This window comes from Oncorhynchus nerka, linkage group LG4 (genome assembly GCF_034236695.1).
Source record: "Oncorhynchus nerka isolate Pitt River linkage group LG4, Oner_Uvic_2.0, whole genome shotgun sequence".
Classification (NCBI taxonomy): domain Eukaryota; kingdom Metazoa; phylum Chordata; class Actinopteri; order Salmoniformes; family Salmonidae; genus Oncorhynchus; species Oncorhynchus nerka.
Window position 1 is genome coordinate 36183840 of NC_088399.1, and position 13256 is coordinate 36197095.

The following is a 13256-nucleotide window of genomic DNA, read 5'->3' on the forward strand; positions in this document are numbered from 1 at the left end:
GTTAGTTTCTCTCTATTGAGGAAGGAGTCTGTATTCATGCAGATTACCCCTCATATCCCTAGAGACCAGTGGTTATGAAAATTATGAATCGAATCAAACAAAAAGAGGACTACTCCAAAAAGCTAAATAACTGGTCAATGTTAGTGGTCAGAAAAATCAATCATACAATGAGTGGGTCTAATCCTGGATGCTGATTGGTTAAAACCACATTCCAGCCAGTGTCTATTCTACAAGTTACCACCGGCTAACTCTATGCCGTTGAAATGACTATTTAATCTGTTCCATCTCACTGTGCAATCCACTGTCTCATCAGCCCAGCCAGACAATTTATAAACTTGATCTCCACTATAAAAAGCATCTAGACATTATCCCATTATCCCATTTCTTTTCAACTAAAAATTGGTTTTCAATAGTGGAGATTTGTATAAACCTTGCTGTCTATCTCTCTGAAATATGCAACATTGTTTCAGTATTGAAATTCGATCTCCAGGGCCTCCCGAGTGGCGCAATGTTCTAAGGCATTGTTACTACAGACCCGGGTTCATTCCTGAGCTGTGCCGTGGCTGGGAGTCACATAGGATGGCGCACAATTGGCCCAGCACTGTCCGGTTTAGGGGAGAGTTTGGCCGGGGGGCTTTACTTTGTTCATCACGCTCTAGCGACTCCTTAAGACAGGCCGGGTGCCTGCAGGCTGACCTCAGTCCCCAGTTGAACAGTGTTTCCTCCGACACATTGGTGCGGCTGGCTTCCGGGTTAAGTTGGCGGGTGTTAAAGAGCGCAGTTAGACGGGTCATGTTTCAGAGGACGCATGACTCCACCTTCACCTCTCCCGAGCCCATTGGGGAGTTGCAGCGATGAGACAAGATCGAAAAAGTGGGGTGAAATAAAACAAAATAAATATTTTATTGCCAGTATAGTATTTAGAACGAATGACTGGGCCGTATCCATAGATACAGAACAAAAAGACTTAACGACTGGGTCGCATCCATAGATACAGAACAAAAAGACTGAATGACTGGGTTGCATCCATAGCTACAGAACAAAAAGACTTAACGATTAGATTGCATCTCTTGCAACCGAACCAATAGAACGAATGATCAGCCGGCTTAGGTAGTAACCCTAGATTTGCTACCCAGGTGGTAAGGGTAGGCAACAACATGTCTGCCACGCTAATCCTCAATACTGTGGCCCCTCGGGTGTGTACATAGTTCCCTCGTGTACTCCTTGTTCACCCACGACTGTGTGGCGAAACCCGACTCCAACACCATCATTAAGTTTGCTACTGACACAATGGTGGTAGGCCTGATCACCGACAATGATGAGACAGCCTATAGGGAGGAGGTCAGAGACCTGGCAGTGCGGTGCCAGGACAACAACCTGTCCCTCAATGAGAGCGAGACAAAGGAGCTGATCGTGGACTACAGGAAAAGGCGGGCCGAACAGGCCACCATTAATATTGACGGGGCTGTAGTGGATCACTAACGAACTATCACTAATCGCCTGTATATAGCCTCATAATTGGTATTTAATTGTGTTGCTTTTTATTATTTTTACTTTAGTAAAATAACTCTTTCTTGACCTGGACTGTTGGTTAAGGGCTTGTAAGTAAGCAGTTCACAGTAAGGTCTACACTTGGTGTATTCGGCGCATGTGACAAATAAAGTTTGATTTGAAAGAGTAACCATAAATGAATCAAAATAAAGTTTTTAATGACAATATGTAAATCATTATTTGAATATGTTGGTAAGTGTTGTATAAAAGTGATAATGCCCTCGAAGCCGATGTTTGGAGCCTAACCACACCTACGCACGCTAATGTATCCTCCAAATACAAATATCACTTAAATATCACAGCACTCACATTTTTGATGTGTTCCGTTCAAAAGTTATCAAAACACAACCCTTCTTTTTGCAGGAGAGACAGTTCAGTATGGCTTCCATTGCACATTTTTCTGCTCACTATAGCGACTTCTACACGCCATGGCCTATGCTCTGCCCTACATTGTTGATGTGCTGACTGTGCGTAAAGCCTGGAGAGGATACTGTACCTGCTTCAGCTAGCTTTACCTACACTGGCATCTCCATCATTAAAACTAACAGCACTACCTCCATCAGCAGGACAACACGCTCTGTGGTGATGTGTGTGTGTGTCTGCATGTGTGTGTGTGTCTGCATGTGTATATGTCTATGTGTCTGTGTGTATATTCGTGTGTACATGTCTGACAGAGTATTTGATTCCTGCCTATTTGAGTATGTGTTTGTCCCTACATGCCCCCTACATGTCTCTGTGGATCAAATGAGCATCACTCCTTGCTTGTCAAAAACAGCAGCAGCACATACAGTGGTGGTATGTGTGCAGTCAGTGTCCTGCAAACATGGTACAGTACTGCATAACACAGTGGTATTCAAAGTCGGGGTCATGACCCCTAGTGGGGTGTAATCGCAGTGGAATTGCAGCCAAATAAAATACACATTTAAAAAACGATTGAGTACAGATTATTGTATGGGACAATAATCAACGTTTTGAAAAATATAATTTGAAAAATAAAATGTAAGTGAGTAAATGCATTTATTGCTTCTCTTAATTTTTACAAGATAGATGAAAACATTTACCTATGTTAAGGTTATGTCATTAGATTTGTGTTGGGATCAGTAGAAATTCTGGCCCAGAATAATGGAGTCTGCAGAAATTTTGGCAAAAAATAAATGCTGTTTTTGCTGAAAAAGTTTGAATAGCACTGGTGTAACACAACAACACCAACAGTGATCATAGGCCACCAATTAGTATGGGTCACGTTATAAACCCCTGCACTGTTTGAAATAAATCAGTAACAAGCAATAGGCTGATTAAATCATACATGAGATATTGTGTGTGTCTGTAACTTCCTGTATCTCACTCTGTCAGCAGTTTGACAACATCAAACATGACTCATTTCCGTCTCAGTGCCTGGGACCCATGTGTGTTCTGGGGGTTTTTCATGAGGAAAGGCATCACGTAGTAACAAATAGGCCCACTGTGAACGACTGCATCACATTCATATTTCAAACGCACTGAGGCTTTGACGAACGTCTCGATTAATGATTGGAGGGATTTGTCTGTTGTGTAAAGTGTAAAGTAAGCGTAAATAGAAGCCAAATCTGGGAAACAACCGATAACACTGATTTCAATAATGCATGGGCAGTGTTCTGGTGGCTAGGGATTTCATGAGACTTCAAATTAGGGAACACTCAAATGTAGAAAACAGTTGATGGAGTTCGGTTTCCCAAGCCTATGTCATTAAATCATCCTCCACTTGGGCACACAACGTATTACAAATTACAGTCGGTCTACTCAATCCACATTTGACCAATTTCTCTATGGCTCAAAATAGTTTCAACTGTTTCATCCATTGAAGTGAATAGGCATCGATCGAAATGGGCTGAGTTCAAATATGGACATGTCCATCAATGCAGTGCATGTAAAAGCTCTCAAATTAGAATTCAGCCTTGAGTCAATGCCAAACAAACAGAGAGAGTGGGGAGAGTGGGACGGAGGATTTGGAAAGTCTGGAACATGGTTCTATTTGGCCTGCAGCAACAGAGGACTATATGAGCTTCCACAGTAACAGACTTTTTTAATGATGCAAAAGGTACCACTGACAATGAGGTTGTTTCACTGAAGTCTATAAACTCAGTTGGCTGTTAGAAGCAGCCAAATGACTGGGTAGCATTGGCTTAGGATAAAATAAGACCTTAAAACTATCAATCGTCTCATATTATTGTATAAACTATCAATCACACTCAGGCGCAATATCATGGTCATCAACCATTGCTGATACTGTCATTACTAAGGTAACCAAGGTAGCCACATCACCAGAAGCACTCACCCTTACCACAGAGGGGCCATTTTCTGAACTCTAGAAATGGTCTCACGGTAGGAAAAGGAAATTACTTCACACTCCTAGAGCAAGATTTCCCTTTCTTTTATATGAAGGGAAAAAAACCATACTGATGTATTCCCCTAGTTCAAATTTCAAAGTCATTGCCTTGGAAATGTCTCCAGAGTTTATAAAGCAGTTTCCACAGTCTCCTGAACACTTCGACCTCCATCTCCCCTCTCCCCCCATCCTCCCCCTCACCATCACCCCAAGCTCACCAACAAGAATCATGGGAGAAGCCCCCTGCAATTAGCCTCATCTCTAATAGGCATGTACTCCCCATTACATGATCATGAGGTGACAGGACTACTGGCTTCCAGTGGCAGAGAAGGGAGACAGAGGAAATAGCACTCTATAATTACTGTTAAATCAAGCAGACTGCCTGCCTCCTGATCCTCTTTCTCCTCCTGCTCCTCCCTCTACACCTGGCCACAAGTCATTGTGAGGGGCCGGACAAGTGATGTCGAAAACCGCCTGCACCAGGCCATTTCCCCCCCACAGCTGATACTGCAGTTTAGTTGGGTAGATTCAGGACTGCCTGACTGACTTGTTTTTTTTTGGCCCACAGTCCCTTCTTTCAAGTCTGGCTCTCTGTAAAAGGCTGAACTCTGAGCTGAACAATGGCACCAGATCAAGAGCTTATAGCCAATACCAAGGCAGCTGGGAAATCTGAACTTCTCAGTGGCAATAAAGAATTGATGAAGATACGCAATGGATGAAGACATTTTACTGAAATGACTTCATGAGTTACTTTAGTGTTGCAGGCAGTCAGTGAGGATGATGATGGTTTGGGTGGTGAAGAAGTCAAATCTCATACCATTGCAGATGTTCCTAATGTTATATCTCAGTAACTTTCATATAGCTCATAACCATTCGTCATTGAGCCAAAGATATTCTCATGAATCACCAATAGGTATTTTCACATTTCTAATTGGGTGAGCAGGCAAAGTCAGAACATTTAGAGTTTTAGGGATTGCCACGTAAGAGATGCTACCCCGTAGCAAATCTGAATCAACAACTTGAGTCATCGTAAATCCCTCCATTTCTACATAGTGGACAAATGACAACTTACCAGACATTAGGGCTTCAATTGCACATGGAAGCATATTGCGGGTGTAGCAGTTCGCTGCACCCACAATAACATCTGATAAATATTTGTATGTGACCAATACAATTTGATTTGACAGTCCACCATCCTGAATTCACAACTCAGTTCATGGTAAGAATCTACCTTTATTAAAGAGAAAACATATCTTCAAACCAGATCTTTATTTGATCTCAAGCAAAAAACAAAGGGCCTGGCAGTTTTTTCTCCTTTCTCCTATTAGAAAACATGAAGGAGAAAGTGGATTTAAACAGCGGCGTTTCAAATGGGGGATTAGCATCAAGACAACGCTAATTCCCTAATTTGCCAGAGATGGGAGACAACCGACCAAGGCACAGAGAGAGAGAGAGAGAGAGAGAGAGAGAGAGAGAGAGAGAGAGAGAGAGGCACACATGGAATTTCTAACTGAGCTTATAATTTTTCTGGCAGCCAGCTCCCACACTGTACTGCACTGACTGGGGACTGACTTGTACCAGTGGTGAGGATGAGCAGCCAGCTGGCTGGAAGGAACCCCCCTCCCCTCCAGGTTGCCATTGTTAATCCCAGCAGCCTCCGCAAGCTACGGTAAGAGGGCGCTCCAGCTGGTGAGTCCCACCATGGATGCCCAATATTACCCGTAGGGGAGTCTCTTCTCTCTCTTCTTTCCAGCCTGTCATGAGGTGAACAGGAGTCTAGAGTCCAATCCAACATGCAAGCAACCAAGGTACCGAGCTTCTGCTGCTCTGGGTTTTTCCTCATCATTCAGGGATCGTAATTATATAATTGTATGAATTATAGAGGTTAATTAAGCCCAAATGGCAGCCCAAATGGAGGCTTTGTTATTTATAGAGGTGTAATGTGGCTCAATGGATATCCAGGCAAAGCCATAGATAGATACTGTACATTACTTTAACTGTAAGGATTCTTAATGTTACTATGACTGGTGCCAAGCATGACGCATAGCCTAAATGCAAGAGTCATGATGATAACAATGTTTTATCTTAAAACAATGTTTTAGTCACATTATGCATATTGAGCAACAAGTGTCCCGTTAACGGGACACCGATCCATAAGAAGTTTTAATGTGAACATTTATACCTGCATGAATAGGGCCGCCCATCAACATACCAAGAGACAACAATTGCACATGGTTTTGGGAGTGGCAATGTGTTTGTGATTGGGAAGCCATAAAGTCTTCATTCATGTCTAATAGCTTTGACAGTGGTGGCATAAAACCAACCTGTTGATAGAATCAGGTCATCAGCAAAATCTCAAACACTAATCTATAGTTATACAACCTGTCTCTGTCCATCAGTGAGCCATTCAAATGCATACCAAGAACAACCCTTATCGCACGGTAGTCCTAGATTTGACCAAATTAATATTTGGATCTTGACAGCGAAACATTTAGCAATAAAATAGTAATAAATCCATTATTCTAAACACGTATGCTGCTGTCTAATATGTTGTCTAAACACAGAAAATGCAGGCTGTAAGATTTTTTAAATTCTACTAAACAAATATGAATCTGAGAAGACCAGATACAGTAAACAATGTAGGCTCAGAGGCCGTAAGATTTCCTTTTCATTATTATATTTGAATTGCATTCTCTCTCCTGAGGCTAATACAGTTTATATTCAATAATGGCTACAGCAATATTACAGCCTAAAAGTAGGAAAATCAAATTAGCTTAATTTGCAAAACTGTTTAAGGTGCAACAAAGTTGCCAAATCCATTAATTACATTCAACAATTAATTGTCTATCTAATCCATCAGAAGCGCAACGATAACTATCAAATTATAAAAGATGAGTAAAAAACAGTCCCCAAACAAAATCTTGCACTAAATTGGATTGATTCAAGTCAAGGTTGTCTGCACAAGTTTCTGCAGCCTACTATGTCTATCCATATAAACTTCTCTGGTCAATCAATGTCCCTCAGGCCATGTTCCTCACTCCCCACAAATAAATGCACATTTTCCTTGGTCTATCCTTTGGGTACATTTTGGGATTACATTTCTGAATTTATCTATATATGGATTTGTTTAATCCATAAAATGATCAGTATGTAGGTGGACATGCACCTGAGTCAACCTATTTTATACTACCCACACAATGGATTTTCTTAAGGTAAACATGTTTTTGGCCTGGTCTGGTCGATGACTAGGCTGACGACAGGTTTTGGCTGAAATTGATTTACTGTTTTCATCTTTGTTGAATGTCAGTAAAGACTGTATGTATCTTGATTCAGGGTGAATCATTACGAGCTCTGCTTGTGTGCGTCAAATAAATCTACATTTTACACATTGCCATACAACTCCATCCACTTGCAGGTTATAAAAAATGTTGATATTTCACAACCACAAAGATGTGTCTTCTACAGTGGTTCAAGATAATACGTCTGTTAATCTTCAAGTTCTCCACCAGTGTCTAACATAGACACGGTTCTCACCCTGATGAAGGTGCAAATATACACTGAGTGCACAAAACATTATGAACACCTTGTCATGTCATGGACTGACCAGGTGAATCCAGGTGAAAGCAATGATCCCTTGTTGATGGCAATTGTTAAATACACTTCAATCGGTGTAGATGAAGGGGAGGAGACAGGTTAAAGAATGTTTTTTAAGCTTTGAGACAATTTGTTATCCAATAACACTGTGTGGTTTGGGGTAATAGTCAAACAATCCCACAATAACCTCATGTCAACTAACACATCCTGCCCCAGTGGAGAATTGCAGGCCAGGGATTTGGAATGAAGTTCACCATCTGTTTTGTGTTGCTCTGACATGGCATGATTTGACCCCTGTTGTTTTTCTTCCCATCAAAACAGGTTTTCTATTCCCCCTGGGAGGAAGCCTTCCGGGGCACTCCAGCTGGAAACAGCACCCACTGCTAGTCCTGCCAATAGTGAAGATGCTTGATGCCTCTTGGCAATCAATGTAAGACAGTTAGCTCTTCTAGCTCCAGCACCGAGAGACCTTGTATTTGATATTCTTGTCCATACTCAAGGAGAATGGACCACTGCCTACCTCCCAGTTTATCTATTAAGGGAGACTGTGCTACTATGCTCTCAAATCCATTAGTGTGTGTGTGTGTGTGTGTGTGTGTGTGTGTGTGTGTGTGTGTGTGTGTGTGTGTGTGTGTGTGTGTGTGTGTGTGTGTGTGTGTGTGTGTGCGTGCGTGCGTGTGCGCGTGTGTGTATGTGAAGTATGTATGTGTGTGTGTGTGTTTTTATGTGTGGAGGTGTTGTGCGCACCCTTGTGTGTAGTCCTTTTTTTGCCTTTGTGAATCATGGCAACATGAGGTTGCAATCAATCCATCATTGGAGTGCACAGCACGTGTCACAAAAACATTACGCTGCAGCATGTACCCCCAGTCTTTGAATGGTTAGTCAACACAGGGTCACCAAGCATGGGACATAGCTGTAGCCTCAAGCTACTGCTGGCATTTTCTTTTTGGCATTTGTGATTGTGAGCTGTTTCTCTTTGAAAATAATTACATGTTGCCAGCATGTAGGCAATATAAAGGCCAACAGATTGAATTAGCCATTTGAAATAAAACAGCCTTTGTTTTGTGGCTCTAGAGGGGACTTGATGAGCGCTATATCGATTGACAACATACTTTCAACTTAGTGTTGATCACAGGACAGGCCACATGGTAGCATGGATATGATGTCAATATTGATATTGACAATGACAATGACAGTAAATCTGTTGAAATTGCTTCCGTAGCCCACTTCTATCTTGGTAGATTCCCAGCTATATGACATTATTATGATTTGAATAATATTAAGATGTCAACAGATAATTGATCTTAGATGTCAGTTTGAAATGACTTCTGTCTGATGTGGAATGTAGGAGAGTAAACAGAGTCCATGATTGATCTGCCACTGGGAGGGGGATCTGAACAGAGGGCTGAACAGTAAGTTACTGAGAATCGCATGGCCATTTCAATACACATATTGATACATATATACTGTAAATGGACAAAGTAAAAAAGTAATTCAAAGTATGAAACTCATTGAGAAGAAGCATAAGAAGAAGAACACAGTCATTAGTTGTTAAAACGATGTGCACACCAAAAGAGTAGTTGCATTTCTAATTTTGTATCCATCGACACCAGTCAATTATCCTGCCTGTAGCGGATTACGTGACACATGGCGCAAAAGAGCGCGAGCTCCCCCCGCAGTTAGTGAACAGTAGCGCACTCATACAACTTCCATTGAAGGAACGGAGGGAGAGGCAACTTTGGATCATTGGTGCTACCTCAAAAAATGACATATCTTTCCTGATTATAATTTTTCTGTTCTGTTTAATCGATATCAATTAGCCATTAACATCAGCATCATTGAATTATTGATTGAGCAGCTCTCCAACATGGCTATATGTGTGTTGAGAATGTAATGAGGCAAATCATATTGTCGCATATACCGGTATGCCATATTTATACATATTTTTACACACACACACACACACACACACACACACACACACACACACACACGCACACACACGCACACACACACACACACACACACACACACACACACACACACACACACACGACCTGTCCAATCTGTTTGAAATTACTCACGGATAAGATCAAATAAGTGACACACAATTTCCCGCCTCGCAACAACAGAGAGACTGAGGCTAAACAGTAATGCATTTCACCGTTGCAATACAGGATGGTCAATATACATGTCGTATGAAATATTGTAAGATGAACTGATATGGACTCCCATTGCACAATCAACTGCAGTGATGTTGATATAAACCAACAGGGCAATGTGAATCAACGTTTGAGCTGCAAAGCGGGTGTTCTAGAACAAGATAGACAAGAATAGCCGTCGAACTTCATAGGGCCCTGGATTGAATCAGACGGGCCATTCATTGAGGCGAGGGGCAATGTGAAAGAAAGTGTGCGTGGACTGAAAACTGATTCTTAGTGGTCTCTCCCCCTCTCCAATCCGCTCTTTCATTCTCTCGACTTCCTCTGCAGCCTCCTCCCAATACATTGCCAACACTCCGTCTCCAGTCAGTCATATGTTTTAAAAAAAATGCAACCTATAGGTTCTAGTATCTAATGTTGTTCAGCTCCACAGTAATGGACATGTAGTAACTTTTACTTTAGATAAATAACACCGACGTAGTTTGGACACATGAAAACCCACATAGGCTACATATAAGACGCAAAACCTGACAATGATAAAGCAGAAAAATGCATCGTCCAAAAAGGACAGTATCATGCTGATCATGCAACATCGCCATAACTGTCCAGGGGCTACAGCATAACCTCCAGCTACTGTAATAACGGGTAGAGTATTTATAGAAAATAACACGAAACTTATCTAGGCTTACCTAAAACTGATTTACCCACTTGTTCGGGAATCTGTGGTCCAATGTGCTTTAGTTTTCTGACCGAAAACTTCTGCTGGAGCATATGTATCCAGTGTGCATGCTGGTAGCTCAATCTTAGATGTTGGATTGTGGATGAGATGGTGTTCCTTCTCATGCTCAAGAGAGAGAAATCCTTCGGCTCGGCGAGGTCGTATACATTGATACACGGAGAAACACAGTGACCAAATCGACCTGAGGGGAAATGGGGGAGCACAACGGATCGGAAGAAATATCCCGATGTGTTCTAGCGAGGGTCTGGCTAGCTCGGATCCGTGAAAGCTGTACGCAGGTGGAGAGGTGGTAGGGTGGATGTCAATGAAGGTAGTCAGAGATGCACAGACTGAGCGAGTGCAAAAGCAAGCGAAACTAGGGGGAGGTACTGAGAATACCGTTTTGTATTGTAGAGGACGGTAATGCCAGACAGTAAGGGGTGGGACTGGAACACATGAGTCCAACGGGAGAGAGAGGGGGGAACGAAGGATGGAGGAGGAACGAGAGACCGTGTCGTGACTTTCTGTGTTGATAAACAACTATTATAAAGATTCAACTGTGTGTGTGCGTGTGTGGGGGGCGACGACGATAAAAGGAGACCGTGTGACAGACGGTAAAGCAACCCAGAGTCGGACTATATGCAAACGGAGAAAAGTGTAGGGAGAAAAGTGTAGGGTCTAGGTTTGAAAATCAGACGGGCCATTCATTGAAGTAGATTCCGGGATAACATCAAAGATAGACTCATACGGGATGCATGACGAGCACTACACTACATTGTGCGCTTTTACATAATTGTGTGTCTACTTCAATGGAAACCTGATCAACTAAAACAGTCAGGAATAAAACCCATCTACGCAGGTCTCTCTCTCCCACACACATACAACACACACACACACGCACAATCTATCAAATGAGGAATAATAGCTGTACACTGTGCCCAGTGAATGAATAACCAGTGACCTTGTGGGATTTGTTTGCACCCTGCAAGCAGAGAAACGCTGTGGAGGTGATGTACAGTGTCCTCAAAATGCTCCAGAATGGAGGGCTATGCATTTTGTCTGTCCATGGTCCTGAAAACGTTCCAGAGAAGCGATTAATTTGGCTTGTCACTGTCCACGGTCCTGAAAATGGTCAAAAGGCCTATGCAATGCAGTTGGCTTTCCAGTGTTTCAGAGCCAATGCATTTCGAATGGCATTTACAATGGCATTTAGTTCGGCTTTGAGAAGTGCATGGTTCATATCATTCACAGGTGGATGACTCCACATAATTACTTTGATGGGGTTGATAAGATGACATACTGTACCTTGCTAGGAATTAAGATGACATACCTTGTTGGGAATTATCAAAAATGTGCACAACAGACAAGTTGTCATGGATATATTGTCTTTGGAGTTGAAGCTCATATTTTCCCTTTGATATTAGGGGTTTATTCACAGTTGAAAACAACCAGAGCATCCATTGATCAGCGTTACGTGGCATATAGACCACCCACGACAGTGTCCTTAATGTTGTAGGAGCTCTGTACATGAATATCGACTGACATTTGCTTATGGTTTCAAACATAGTACATGCATACATGCATGCACTCAAGAACTAAACCACACACACACACACACACACGCACACACACACACACACACACACACACACACACACACACACACACACACACACACACACACACACACACACACACACAACAAATAGTATTGCACACTCTACACTCAAAACTCAAACAGCAACATCTATAGTTGCCTATGCCATATTTGTTATAGTTGGTTGCTGAAAATCTAATATTTGTTCTGCACTTTTGAGTTCATCATCTTTACGTCTCAGTAGTTTTGCCACTCACCAAACCCCAGGCCCATATCACCTAAATAGTTCTAACTTTAGCCAGGCAGAAATGATCCCATGCCCCCCTATTAGAAGTGAGGAGCTGACTTGTCCTGCCTGGAAAGCTGCTGGGGTGTTTGCTAGACTGACAACCTACTAATGGCAGATCTCTGAGGGTAGCAGGGAGACGTGTTGGAGATAATTCTCCATCTCCCGTGCTATTCCACACTGGCCATGGGCCTGTCATACAGCCTGGGCTCTCTGGCTGAGCTGTGAGAGAGAAGACAGATGTCCAAATACCCAGCAGCTCCATCCGTCATTATATTTCCATGATGATTTTCTCAATTCCTACAAGTAGAGGGCATGGGGATGGAGACAGATCAGTCATAGAGAAAGAGTGAGAGAGAGAGAGAGAGAGAGAGAGAGAGAGAGAGAGAGAGAGAGAGAGAGAGAGAGAGAGAGAGAGAGAGAGACAGCGAGAGAGAGAGAGAGAGAGAGAGAGAGAGAGAGAGAGAGAGAGAGAGAAGCAGACCGAGAGAGAAACAAGTGAGAGAAAGGGGAAGGGAAAGAGAGAGAGTGAGAGAGAGATAGAGAGGGGAGAGAGAGAGAGGAGAGGGAGAGAGAGGAGGAGGAGAGAGAGGATAGAGAGAGAGAGAGAGGAATGAGAGAAAGAGAGACAGCGAGAGAGAGAAGGAATTGAGGGGTTACCACCCTGGCCTTCTCCTTACTCTAATGAGAAACAATCTCATCTGCTAAAGGTTACCTGGGCAGTCAGCAGTCAGCCCAGCACCACATGCTACACCATCTTCCTCCTTCTCCTCCTCCTCTTATAGACCACCTCATCAAACCTCAATTCAATTCTCATAAGGCCATTCCTCTGACAGCAAATGCCAGTTTAATTGTCCTACACTTAGGCCCATGATGGTGCAATCCACTGGTGCCTGTGTAAATGTGACAAATGCAATGGTGCTGACAAAAATGCACTATAAGTAAGTTAAAACCTCTTAGGGAAGCTGCGAATTTTCGCAGCT

At 42.6% G+C, this 13256-nt stretch overlaps 1 protein-coding gene across 1 annotated transcript in view; it reads right to left on the reverse strand.

Moving 5' to 3' along the window:
* LOC115123062 (BMP/retinoic acid-inducible neural-specific protein 1-like) overlaps positions 1-10694 on the reverse strand; it is a 103335-nt gene extending 92641 nt beyond the window's left edge. Inside the window, exon 1 of the mRNA XM_065018107.1 lies at positions 10362-10694. The gene's annotated coding sequence lies outside the window, so the exon portion shown is untranslated. The remainder of the gene's footprint in view (positions 1-10361) is intronic.
* Positions 10695-13256: the final 2562 nt, after the last annotated feature.